We start from the raw sequence: 12806 nt of genomic DNA, 5'->3' as shown, positions 1-12806 counted from the left end.
ATCCTTCTAGCAACTCTGTCCTTCTCCCAACGCACACCACCCAAATCCATCCGAACGAACCTTTCTCTCCCGCAACTGATAACAGATTGTTACTGGCTTCGTGTCGCGAAAGCTCCAGAGCATCATTCTCCTTCAACAACATACCCACGAGCCACGATATTCACTGTCCACAACCGCAGGGAAACTCAACCCGTATCAGTTTGTCCTGGGCAATCGTCGAGAGCGGTCGCGACTATCCTCTCAAGCTAAGGAAGACCATCGGAGCAGTTGATCGGACCTAAGACTGGTTCTTCCCACCCAGAAGTCGTGGCGTGGGCTTGCATAGAAATCTAGCTAGGGATACACTCTACGGAGGTGGGATCCTTATTCGGTAGTGACCGCGTGCGTGCTTTTCACTCCCTCTCTGTTGGTGTTTGTGAGTTGTGGAAAGTGGGTGAAACTGTGTGTGGAGCGGAAAAAAGGCTCAATTGCCAAGGATATCTGATTTTTTGTTGTCCCGTTTCGGAAGTTGGTTGATCCTGCGAGTTGTTCCTCTTTTTTCGTTGTTGCTTTCATTTCGAATGGGATTAAGTGCTGCTTCAAGGGTATTGTGTGGCACCCATCAGCGACGACGAGGACGACCGTAGGAGAATAGCAGCAGCGTGCCGCAGAAGAATCATTACGCGCGTGTTGTGACCGAACATCAACTCCCCCCGGAAACATATACAAGGGGATCTGTACAATATCAAGTGAGGGAAAGATTTTTTTTTACATTCCATTACGGTCTGTTGGAAGAAAATACCAAGAACGGTTCTTTCCAGCTCTATAAATCATTTGGTTGTGTCATAAAAAAGAAATCGTTCAAGAAGGAAAAAAGTGAAACGGAACGGGTGCGAGAATCCTTCACCACAAGTTGAATTTAATTTAAGGCGCAAAACGAAGACGTCCGGAAAGCGTTGAAGCTGAAAGTGTACAGTGGCTAGCCGGGGAAAAATATAAATAAGGAGAAAGTGAAAAAAAAACGGGAAATTGGAAAAGTTTACGGTGAACTGAACGAGGAAGTGAAAAAGAGTGCAAACGAGGAGGCTCGTTCCTTTGAATTTCCAGAGGAACCACAACATCGACTGCAGCAAATTCCCGGTTGGTATTAATTAAATCTCTATGTGCAGGGCAAAGGGATAGTGAAGTAGGTATTTGAAATTTTAAGGTTTTCATTGTTTGTGTTTCTTCCGGTGGAGGCGATTCAGTATCGGAATGGAAGTTTTTCCAGAGAAAGTTTTCTTTCTGCGCCGAAAATGTTAAAAGCGGTTTCCTGTAATATTCGTTAATTTATTACACTTGATGGGAAGTTTGGTTGGAGTCGTAAAAGTAGAGCACCACGAAGGAATGGAAACTGCGTTGGGTACGGTAGGAAATTAGGATGTCCATTGGCACAAGCATTAAATATGCATTTCATTGTCGTCGTTACTATAAGAGCCTGCTATCCGGATTCATGGCTTTTTAACAGAATGATTCACTGGTAACTGACACATTCGAAGTAGCAGTTTTTGTTGCGCTTCAGGACAAGGTTCAGGCAAGCCCCATCCAGGGCTGGCAAATGTCATTTTCAATGAAAGATCTCACGCGATATTTACAGAGATACTATCATCGGATGAGAAAACGGTGATAGAGATTTTTTTTCAAAATCTAATCGAATTTTTTGTCATGACAGAACGTGGCATCATCGACAACTAGAAGCAAGATCATCGTAACTAGAAGCTCATTTATTGCTATTAAAGTTACTTGTACCGAGGAAATCTTAATAATGTATTCGCTTTACTGATTACATACGGTGGCTTGCCTTAATTCATCTAAATCAGTTATAAATGTTGATGTCAAAACCACATAAGAATTATTCTCACGAGTACTTGATCATTGGAAAATGACAAGAAAGCTAATGATAGGTAGTTTCGTCTAGTGATATTTTCTGTTTTCTTATTGTCAAATGACGGCCGTGATATTTACCAGCTCTCAGTGTTCACTCGGCTGTCAACAGAAGCAGACCACTCTCAATGTGTGTCACGCGACTCACGCGATCGTCTGTTTACTCGGCAGCAACCATTGTGTGGTCCTCCTCATTGTTCTTCATCAGCAGTTTTTTCAGTCGATGCGTCGTCGACTTTGCAAAGCAACCGTTTCGTGATGAATGTGTGAGTGTTGACCACGTTTTGCGTCCATTGCTACACGAAACGAAAATCAATTATTTTATTCATGTGTTTCACTTATACATTTTTGCCATTACATCAGCCTTATACATTCCATAAGACAAACCACATAGGTCCTATAAGAATGCAGAAAAGGTATGTGTGACCGCTTATACATTTCATTCAACACATGATCTTCATTAACTTTTTGCAAGGCGTCTGCTTATTAGTTGACTTATACTTTTTATGAATAATTAGCAATAGAAATTTGCCAAAAGGTATAAGGAGATTTCTATCCGTGTACAATGGAAGCGCTCTGACCCTCGTTGGCGAATCTGCCATACAAGTAAACCACTGGAAGCGGCTCCCGTTCTGGTAGAGGAGGCTTATTGGATAGCGGAAGATAAAATGTTTATTGTGTTGTACCTATATAGACTAAGATGCGTTGTATAGTGAACAAGAATCCTCGGCTCTGTAAAGTTAATTTGGTTGAGCTTTATCAAATAAATTAACAATAATAATATTTACCAGCTCTGGCCCCATATGCTCTACAGCTTCGCGTTTTCAGAACACAAATTTCACCTTCCAGATCTGATCTTAGTTCTGCACTCAATGCTTGCTTCCCTGGGATTAACACTGTGTTGCATTTTTGGCTTGATGATATTCAGCACTAGCATTGACCAAGTTTTACAATACTCTTGGTGGTATACGAATTCAAGACTATTGTTAAAAGGAAGACTTGCATTGGCGTTGGCGATTCAAATTTGACATCGACAAGTATTTCGATTATTAACCCCCTCCCCCCTGTATCGCGCCTTTACCAATACCTATTTCACATACTGTCAAAAATTCTAGAACCCCCTCACTCTCCCACTCTTGCAAGATTTTTCTATCAGAGGATGTGGAGTTGAGATTGGGAGAATTAGAAAACGATACTTGAACTAGAATGTTTACTCTTCATAGATTTTTTCAATTCCACAAAATTTATCTGATAAATTCAGCATCGACAAAAAAAATTTGTTCTAAAGCAACTCCTCCTAGCTCTGTATTTGCGATTGTGCCAAGTTTAATTATTGTTTCAAATTGCAACATGGTGCTAGAGTAGAGTTTTTACAATAAGGCTTGCCAATACTGATTTAGCTCGCGATTATATATTTTAGCTTGTTTTGATTGTATTTTTTAGCTTGTTTGATTGTATTTTTTATACTGCCGCTCTTATTGCGCTAAAAATCAACATTGGTAGTTTAGAGATTTTACTTCTAAATCTGATGCTTCGAGAGATCTTTCCATGTTCTCCAATCTGGATGCTCTCAGCGTTTCTGCATTAGTCGGAGTTGCACAAGACTGTTACCCGGAGTTCCAAGAGCTATTAAAATAACTAGAAACTTCCAGTCCAGGGGCCTCATCAGGCCTGTCATGGTGGTTACTTATGGTTACTCCATGAGTAACCAGCTCTGATAACCGATTTGTTTTTATTTAAATCAAAACTAACTGTGCGTGGTGTGTTCCAAAATGCATAAGCAAATTCATTGACACACTTCTATTAATCAAACTCACACTCAATCCTTTAAATTTGTCGAACCTCTTAACGGAATCCCTTTATGAATAGCTTTGAGTGTGTTGGTTTATTTCCTTTACATTCCGTTATAATTGCTTATCTTTTGACAGATACGAGTATTTCGTCTACTACTTGCAGACTTCATCAGTGCCAAGTACTCAACACCACTGAAGAATCCATCTTTTATCTACGAGTTATACACTAATCAATAGGTACTAAAATTAAGCAGGTATCCACTGCCATGTCAAAATTTACCTAAATTCAGTCTCCAACAGGTAGAGGCATGCTATGATGTGTTGTTTTAGGTAGCATGCTAAAAGGCCGGCGCACAATGCATACGTTTTCGGGTTTTTTGACAGATAATGCATGGGCTAACTGTCAAAAAACCTGAAAACGTATCTATTGTGCGCTGGCCTAAAGAGTCTCGAGTATCCGTTTCCTTGATATCTATTAAGCAATGTTGATGGATTATGTTTAAATATTTCTAAACTTTCAGCTACGTCTAGTTTCCAAGGCGAAGATACAGTCCGCAGGATATTAATGTTATCCTTAGTCAAATTGTGCTCCTTTGTAACGATATGCTCTGCAACCTTGGATTTAAATTCATAATGAAGTACTTTATCCATATCTTTGTTAGCCTTTTTTACCTCTGCGATGCGTTCCTTAAACCTTGTTTCCAAAGTCCTTTTCGTCTGACCAATGTAGATATTATTGCAATCTGGATAAGAGATTTTGTAGACTCCGGCTTTCCCTAAGACATTTGTTGAATCTTTTGTTGATCCTAACAGTCACTTCAGCTGATTTGTCCTGCTGCTGAATACTAAATCTAGGCCAAAACTTCTAAACTTTGAAATCAATGGTTTGGTAATGTTTTTGTTAAAATTCACCGCTACCCGTTTAAACCCTCAGTTACTGGTGTAAAGGCCGGCGCACAATAGATACGTTTTCAGGTTTTTTGACAGTTATCCCATGCATTATCTGTCAAAAAACCCGAAAACGTATCTATTGTGCGCCAGCCTTAAGAGTTGTCGAAATACGCCTAAAATAATCCCTTGTTCTTTTATCGATTGCTGCTTGAATTGTTTTTTTCTTGATACCCATTAAGCCTAGCGATTTCAAAAATGTGAGCTATTACAAACTAGGAAACGATATAAGGGAGATTATCTGGGCTGAAGGATCCCCCACTCATAAGCTTGCCAAGTTGAGTACTTGGTACTGATGAAGTCTGCAGGGCGCGTATCTGTCGAAAGATAAACAATTATAACGGAATTTAAAGGAAATAAACCAACACACTCAAAGCTCTTCATAAAATTAAGCTGCAAACATCTAACATACTGTAGATTCAATCAGCGTCTTTAAATGCGAAATTGATTTTATTTGGGTCACCTTACGAATGCTTATGTGCTTTTGTGAAAACAGGTAGGATATATTTGAACACTGCTTTAAATGTGTTGCTTAATTGGCACATCCTATGTGATTTAAATGAAGAGGGCCAAAAACTGGAGCAGGGCCAATGAATGGCTCACTTACCCTACCTACATATCCATAGGCATTAAGGAATTTTTGAATGCTAATTTACACTAGGACATAAAACATAATCCAAACATTAAACAGCAAAAAAGGTTATCTTCCATGTAATTTAACTTAATTAATTTTAACTACGTATTTCGACTAAAATACTACAATACATTCCCACTAAAGAACTTATCAAAATCTAACCCTATTAAGTACTCATAGTACTCATAGATTTTAAAAAGTTCTTTAGTGGAAATGACACTGATGAAGACTGCACATTGTAGTCGAAATAAGTATCTGTCATGGATACCCAAATTAATTAAGTGGAATTAAATGGAACATAACCTTTTTTGTTGTTTTATTCAAGCATTACGCTAACAACCCAATTTCATTACCTTCATAATCCAAATATCTAAAAATATGTTTGGCATGTGAATGTATCATCCGTAGTTGGTCGGTTTTTAAACGTTTTTTTGAAACTTCAAGACAGTTTAACTATTTTCTGGAAAATAACAGGAATTTTATAAAAGTTCTAAGAAATTTAGGGAAGTCTAGAAAAAAATCAGGAAAGTAGGATCATATTAGAGCAATTTCGAAAACATTTCCAAGAACTCGAGGGAATATCCGAAACATTCAGAGAAACTTTAAAAACTTCAGGCATGTTTCGAAAATCACAGAAAACTACAGTACTTTGAGATGTTTAAGAGTGAATTCCGAAGGGTACAGGGCAGTTCAATGAACTTCAGGAAAATTTCGTGAACTAAGATGAATATCAGATAGCTGCACGACAGTTTTATTAACTTCATAACAATTCCAGAAACTTTGATATAGTGGAAACTTTATGCAAGTTCCTAAAACTTCAGGAAACATTCGAGAACTTAAGGATCGTTCAATTAAGGGGATTGAATGATGAGTTCAATAATGGCCGTCACTTCAGGTTTGATAGAGCACAAATGTCGGATACTGCTGCAATATCACTCGTGAAATTGGAACTCTCTGTTTTCTTCACTGCAGCAAACGTGGAGTTCAAATTTCAATGTTGTCTGTTTTGTGAGAGCTGAAACTTGTGCTCTTGAGATTAATCAGAAACGAGATTTCCACACACAATCGGCATAGACCCAAGCAACGGAAACGAACTAACGATTGGAAACTTGGAACATGGAACTGCAAGTCTCTCAATTTCCTGGGAAGTACCCGCATTCTTTCCGATTTATTGAGGGTCCGCAAGTTCGACATCGTAGCGCTGCAGGAAGTTTGCTGGAAGGGATCGTCGGTACATACGTATAGGGATGGTTATACCATCTACCAGAGCTGCGGCAATACACATGAGCTGGGTACAGCTTTCATCGTGATGGGCGAAATGCAGAAGCGCGTGATTGGAGGATCAAAGGCCGTTTCTTCAATGTCAGCATAATCAACGTGCACAGCCCTAACTTAGCAAGTGACGATGACGATAAAGACGCTTTTTACGCGCAGCTGGAACGGGAATACGACAGCTGCCCAAGCCATGACGTCAAAATCTTCATCGGAGATCTTAACGCTCAGGTCGGCCAGGAGGAGGAATTCAGACCGGTTATAGGAAAGTTCAGCGCTCACCAGCTAACAAACGCTAATGGCTTTTTTTAACAGGGGGGAATCTGCTCCTAGACACCTGAGCAGATAACTCAGGGTGTGGGCATGGGAGAAATAGTGCTCCCGACCCACTAAACCTTACCCTGTGCTCTAGGCTCTTACCCTCCCCGGAACCGCCTGAAAGCATTACATCATGGGAGGGGGCCGGTTGCGCTATGGCGCATCACTATTGGTGCATCACAGATGTGACACTCGCTACTGCACAGTGAGCAGCTGTGCAGGGCCTTCCTCTTATCGTTCGCCGTTAATTGTTCGCCTTAGTTCTAAAGCAGACGTGATAGCAAGCCAGCTGTCCACGGCGGGACAGGACAGACGTGATTGCGTACCAGCTGCTTGTGCTGTGACTTGGTCAGAATCGTCTACACTCTAAGAACCCGGTGTCACTTCTGCCTTTGCACAACGAGGGTTTGTGCAGGGCTTATCGACCTCCTGGGACGAGCTGGATGGTGCTCCAGCGTCCTTACTCTGGTGTAGTTCGTTTAGCCGCAAAATCTCTCCCTTGGGTTCGATAATTAACGTTTCCAGGGCACACCACGAGGAGGCGAACTACTTCATGCTCCACGCCAACGGCCTTAGGCTCATCGATTTCGCCGCCTCTAAGAACATGGTCATACGTAGTACCTATTTCCAGCATAGCCTCCCATATCGGTACACCTGGAGATCACCGCAGCAGACAGAATCGACTGAACGTACTTCTCGGACATTATCGACGTCAGGACCTATCGCGGCGCAAATATTGATTCGGACCACTACCTTCTAATGGTCAAGGTGCGCCAAAAACTTTCCGTTGCCAACAACATTCGGTACCGACGCCCGCCACGTTACTATATGGAGCGACTGAATCTGCCCGAAGTCGCAACTGAGTACTTGCAATGCCTCGACGTAGCGTTGTCGAATGAGTCCTCAAGAGGGCTGCTGGAGCAACGTGAAAGCAGCCATTAACAGCGCTGCTGAAGGCGCCGTTGGGTTCGTGGAGCGGAATCGACGGAACGATTGGTTCGACGAAGAGTGTCAGACGGTTTCGGACGAGAAGAACGCAGCGCGGGCGGTGATGCTGCAGCAACGAACCCGTCATATTGTGGAGCGATATAAACAGAAGCGAAGACAGCAAACCCATCTTTTCCGGGATAAGAAGCGCCGCCTGGAAGAGCTGGAGTTAGAAGAATTGGAACAGCTGTATCGTTCTCAAGAAACACGCAAGTTCTACAAGAAATATGTCGAGATAAGGAAGGGGGTATCTTAACGGACGAACGTGAGGTGATTGAAAGGTGGAAGCAGCACTACGATGAACATCTGAACGGGGCAGAGGCGGAGGGCCAAGGCGGCAGGAGGAATGGCTTCGTCGGTACAGCGGATGAGGGGGACATGCCAGCTCCCACGATAGGTGAAGTTAAGGATGCTAACCGACATCTTAAGAACAACAAAGCAGCTGGGAAAGATGGTATCGGAGCGGAACTTATCAAAATGGGCCCGGATAAGTTGGCTACTTGTCTGCACCGACTGATAGTCAGGATCTGGGATACAGAACAGCTACCGGCGGAGTGGAAAGAGGGAGTAATATGCCCAGTATATAAAAAAGGCGACAAACTAGAATGTGAGAACTATCGAGCGATCACTATTTTTTAACGCGGCCTACAAAGTGCTTTCCGAGATCATCTTTCGCCGTTTATCGCCGCTAGCAAGTAGATTTGCGGGAAGTTTCCAAGCGACGGGCGATCAACAACGGACCAAATCTTTACGTTGCGGCAGATCCTCCAAAAGTGTCGTGAATATCAAGTCCTTACGCACCATCTATTCATCGATTTCAAGGCCGCTTTTGATACTATTGACAGTGAAGAGCTATTGAAGATTATGGACGAGAATGGTTTTCCCGGGAAGCTGGCCAGACTGATCAGGGCTACGATGGATGGTGTACAGTGCTGCGTGAAGATATCAGGTGCGTTATCGGACTCGTTTGAAACTCGCAAAAGAAGGTGTTATGAAACGTGCGGGCTTTAGCATGCGGGCACGATCTTCAATAAGTCCAGCCAGTTCATCTGCTTCGCTGACGACGTGGACATTGTCGGAAGAACGTTTCAGGCCGTGGCGGAGCAGTACACCAGGCTTAAACGTGAAGCAGAGAAGGTTGGATTAAAGGTGAATACGTCGAAGACAAACTATCTGTTAGCTGGACGTCGGATAACAACTGCAGCAGATAAATTCGTCGGCGTATTATTGCCGGAAGTCGTGCTTACTACGGACTCCAGAAGACCCTGAGGTCGGGTAAACTTCACCTCCGTACTAAATGTACCATGTACAAGACGCTGATAAGACCGGTAGTTCTCTACGGGCACGAGATGTGGACGATACTCGAGGAGGACCTGCAAGCACGGGGTGTTTTCGAACGACGAGTGCTTAGGACCATCTTTGGCGGGGTATGTGAGAACGGTGTATGGAGGCGAAGGATGAACCACGAGCTGGCGCAACTCTATGGCGAACTCTGTATCCTGTAAGTTGCTAAAGCTGGACGGGTACGATGGGCGGGACACGTTTTAATAATGCCGGACAACAATCCCGCAAAAATGGCGTTTGTCTCGAATCCGGCCGGTACAAGACGAAGAGGAGCACAGCGAGCAAGGTGTTTAGAGCAAGTGGAGCAGGATCTTGGAAGTGTGGGACGGTCAAGAAATTGGAGACAAGCAGCCACGGACCGAGTGAATTGGCGTAACATTGTGATGCAGGTGCAATCTTGAGGGATGTCGGACCAGGATAAGAGTAAGAGAAGAGCTTCAGAAAACTTATAAGAGAAAAGTAGTATTACGCTTTCTCTCAAGTTACCCAAATCTGTCACATACAATGTATCAATTTCCTATCCCTAAAAAAATACCATCTACCTCTTCCTCATTCCAAACAATTTACTAAAAACAAACCTACTGCCAAACCACCCAGTCAGCAACCTTTTTACCCAATCCTTGTTTTGTAAACTTCGTAAAAGTTTTCAATAATAAATGCATCGCTCATGTCAACATTTTTGGAAGCAACTTCACAAACACAAATTCTAGAAATGATCTTCAGATTTTACACCAATGTCAGCGAGTAAATCTTAATACGAGTAGCCTCAGAAGATTACAAAACTGAAGTTTATTTAAAATACCTTAATGGAAGTTACGTAGCTTCGAGCAGTTCTGAGAATTCAGACCATGTATAACGGGTGTTCAAGAAAAAATGAAATTTTTTTCAGTCGTACACCTAGTAAAAAAAAATTTCTACGAATTCAGTATTTTTTATTAAAAACATTATTAATTCTTCAAAAAAACGTCAATGGATATTGGAGAAGAGGCCCTGGTCAGCCGTACGACGCAACTAAGTCGCGATGCTCTCACAAGAGTGCTGGACGGCACTGAAATCATTCCCATTTTTTATTGAACACCCGTTATTTGGAAAAATTCATGAATTTTTGGAAAGTTTGGAGAACTCCAGGTAAATTTCAAGAACCTTTGGACATCTTCCATTGAATTCAGGGAACTTTTGTTAACGTAGAAGATTATAAAATTACTAAGAGCATCAGGAAAGTATAGCGCACTTAAGAAAATTTCGAAAACTTCACTGAAGTTGCGGGAAATTCACGGAGATACAAAAAAAAAAAAACGTCGGGAAGTTTAGAGATCTTTAGGGCAGATTTATTAATTTCCGGGCAATTCCAGAAACATCATCAGACGAATTGTGAAAACTTCAAGATGGTTCACAAGAAGTGGAGGAAGAAGTTTCGCGGAATGAAAGAATATACCGAGGATTTCGGGAATGTTTCATGAACGCGAGATAATAAAGGAACTTCTGTGAAATTTTGGACATATCAGCTTCAACTTCAAGGCGGAGCCATGAGCAAATTTCATTAACTTTTATGAAGGTGTATCCAGAAAACTTCACCGATGTAAAAAAATCATCAGAGGAGAAGTCTGCAGAACTTTAGGAGAATTGTGGTATCTTTGATGAAAGCTAGCACTAGAGATCTCATGATCTTAAGTTCAGACTTTCGGGGGAATTTAAAGATCAGTAGTTTTTGAAAGAGATACTTAGTAGTAGGGTAGAGAACTACTTCGGCCTAATCGCCCATTTTGGGTCTATCGAGCAGAAAACTTCAAATAAATCCATGATTTCAGAGTTAACAAGTCAATTATGCGTTTGGTACAATACTTTAGTTGATAAGCTACGGAACGAAGTCCATGAGAACGCGTGATATGAAGGTTTGCACCCATTATTGCCAAAAAGAAAAGAAGCGCTCCGATCGAATCAATTTTGATCTTCATCCGATAGGCTGAAGTGAATTCATTTGTGTTTCAATGGCGTTTCAATGCGCTAGGCCGAGTTTAGAATCCGTAGGACGAGTTTGGCGTCAAGAAGCAGTGTTAGACTTTTGACAATATCTCAACGATTGGTTTCTCCTCATCAAATCTTACGGTACATACGGAAAGGTAAATAAATTTGGAAGCCATCAGTAATAATAATATTCCGTTTGGTGCTAAACTGAGCTAGATTTAGAAAGACTAAGTGTGGGTTGTGGCTAAACCGAAAATGGGGTATTTAACCCTACAAAGCTCTAAATATAAAATTCCATAAATTCAGGGCAGCACCATGAGCGTCAGGAAAATTTGGAGAAACTATAACCGTGAATTTCAGGGAAGTCCAGAGAACTGCAGTTTCATTAATTTATGGGATGTTCCGAGTATTTCAAGCAGCTCCGTTAATAATTTACAGTAGCTTTCAACAAATACCGAGTCAATTTATAGAGTAATCCGAGAATTTCACAAATGTTCCAATTTTTTTTTTTGGAAAACTGTGCGTTCTTCAGAAATGTTCCTAATTGCTAATTGTTGCAAACGTAAGAGATGTTCCGAAAAATTCTTGAAAATATAAGGAACGAAATAGTCAGAGAGGTCAGAGAATTTTATAGATTTTAACTGAGGTTCCTTGAGCTTCAAGGAAGTATGTATCAAAAACTACAGGTAAACGGCTGGAGCTTTAGTATAGATTGAAGAATTTCAAGGCAGTTCAATTAGCTTAAGGAAAATTGTGGGAATTTAAAAAAAAATCTGAGAAACTCGGAGAGTTCTAGAAAATTTTATTGAAGATTAGAGGACCTTTAGAACAGTTCCATTTACTTCAGGGAAGCATCGAAAACTTCAGAATAGTTTAGACTTACGGAGAATTTCAAAAGTTCAGATGAATTCCTCGTTTTGATTCGGTTTTTAAGTCTACAAGAAAAAGTGTTGATTATCGTTTTATCATCGTCAACGTTTCGATCCAGGGGATGCTCCCGATGGCTTCTGGAGTTCAAAAGGTTCTAAAGGTCTCCGGGATCACCAGAGATTTCAGTAACAGGGCTTAAGAAAATTTTAATAGTTTCAAGCTTATAGGTATATAGCTTAATAGGGTGCCTTCCATTCATTTGGGCTAAAACAATGTTGTATGGAATTAGGGGTTCATAAGATATTATGATGATATATTGTATGTGTAAGTAACAAGAATAAATTGTAAGGTTTGTATTTGACACATGAAACCTACAAATTTTACACAATGAGCGATTTTCTCTCATCAAAATTACGCAAAAATGCCGCTTCGCTGCTTTATTACACCTTTCCAACGCAACTGAGTCTAAAAAGCAAATTTTCGGATTGTTTGCTTCAATTAAATTTAATCAACGAAATTTCTGTAAGGGGCCATGCATTAATTATGTCACGCTAAATTTTGGAAAAATTATCCCCCTTCTCCTTGTTACACTTTTCCTATTTATTTTTTCTTTGGTTTGTTTTCCGTCGATATTGTTTTACAGTGAGTGATTCACATAGAAACAATTGATTTTCGAAATTTCCGATGATCTTCAAATTGGCACCATTTAAAAGTTGCGAGTATTAGCAAGTAAATGTTACTGGATTTTGTAGTAATGATAAAGTGAATTGGTG

General features: G+C 41.0%; 1 protein-coding gene across 1 annotated transcript in view; it reads left to right on the top strand.

The window, feature by feature from the left end:
• Positions 1-221: 221 nt before the first annotated feature.
• Positions 222-12806, top strand: part of LOC135714252 (GTP-binding protein Rhes-like) — a gene marked incomplete at its 3' end in the record, with an annotated part of 351688 nt that continues 339103 nt past the window's right edge. The window contains exon 1 of the mRNA XM_065237584.1: positions 222-1119. The remainder of the gene's footprint in view (positions 1120-12806) is intronic.

This window comes from Ochlerotatus camptorhynchus, unplaced genomic scaffold, assembly GCF_037179485.1.
Source record: "Ochlerotatus camptorhynchus isolate MF236.1 unplaced genomic scaffold, CSIRO-AGI_Acam_v1.1 ptg000633l, whole genome shotgun sequence".
NCBI lineage: Eukaryota > Metazoa > Arthropoda > Insecta > Diptera > Culicidae > Ochlerotatus > Ochlerotatus camptorhynchus.
This window is presented reverse-complemented; position numbering and strand designations above follow the sequence as displayed.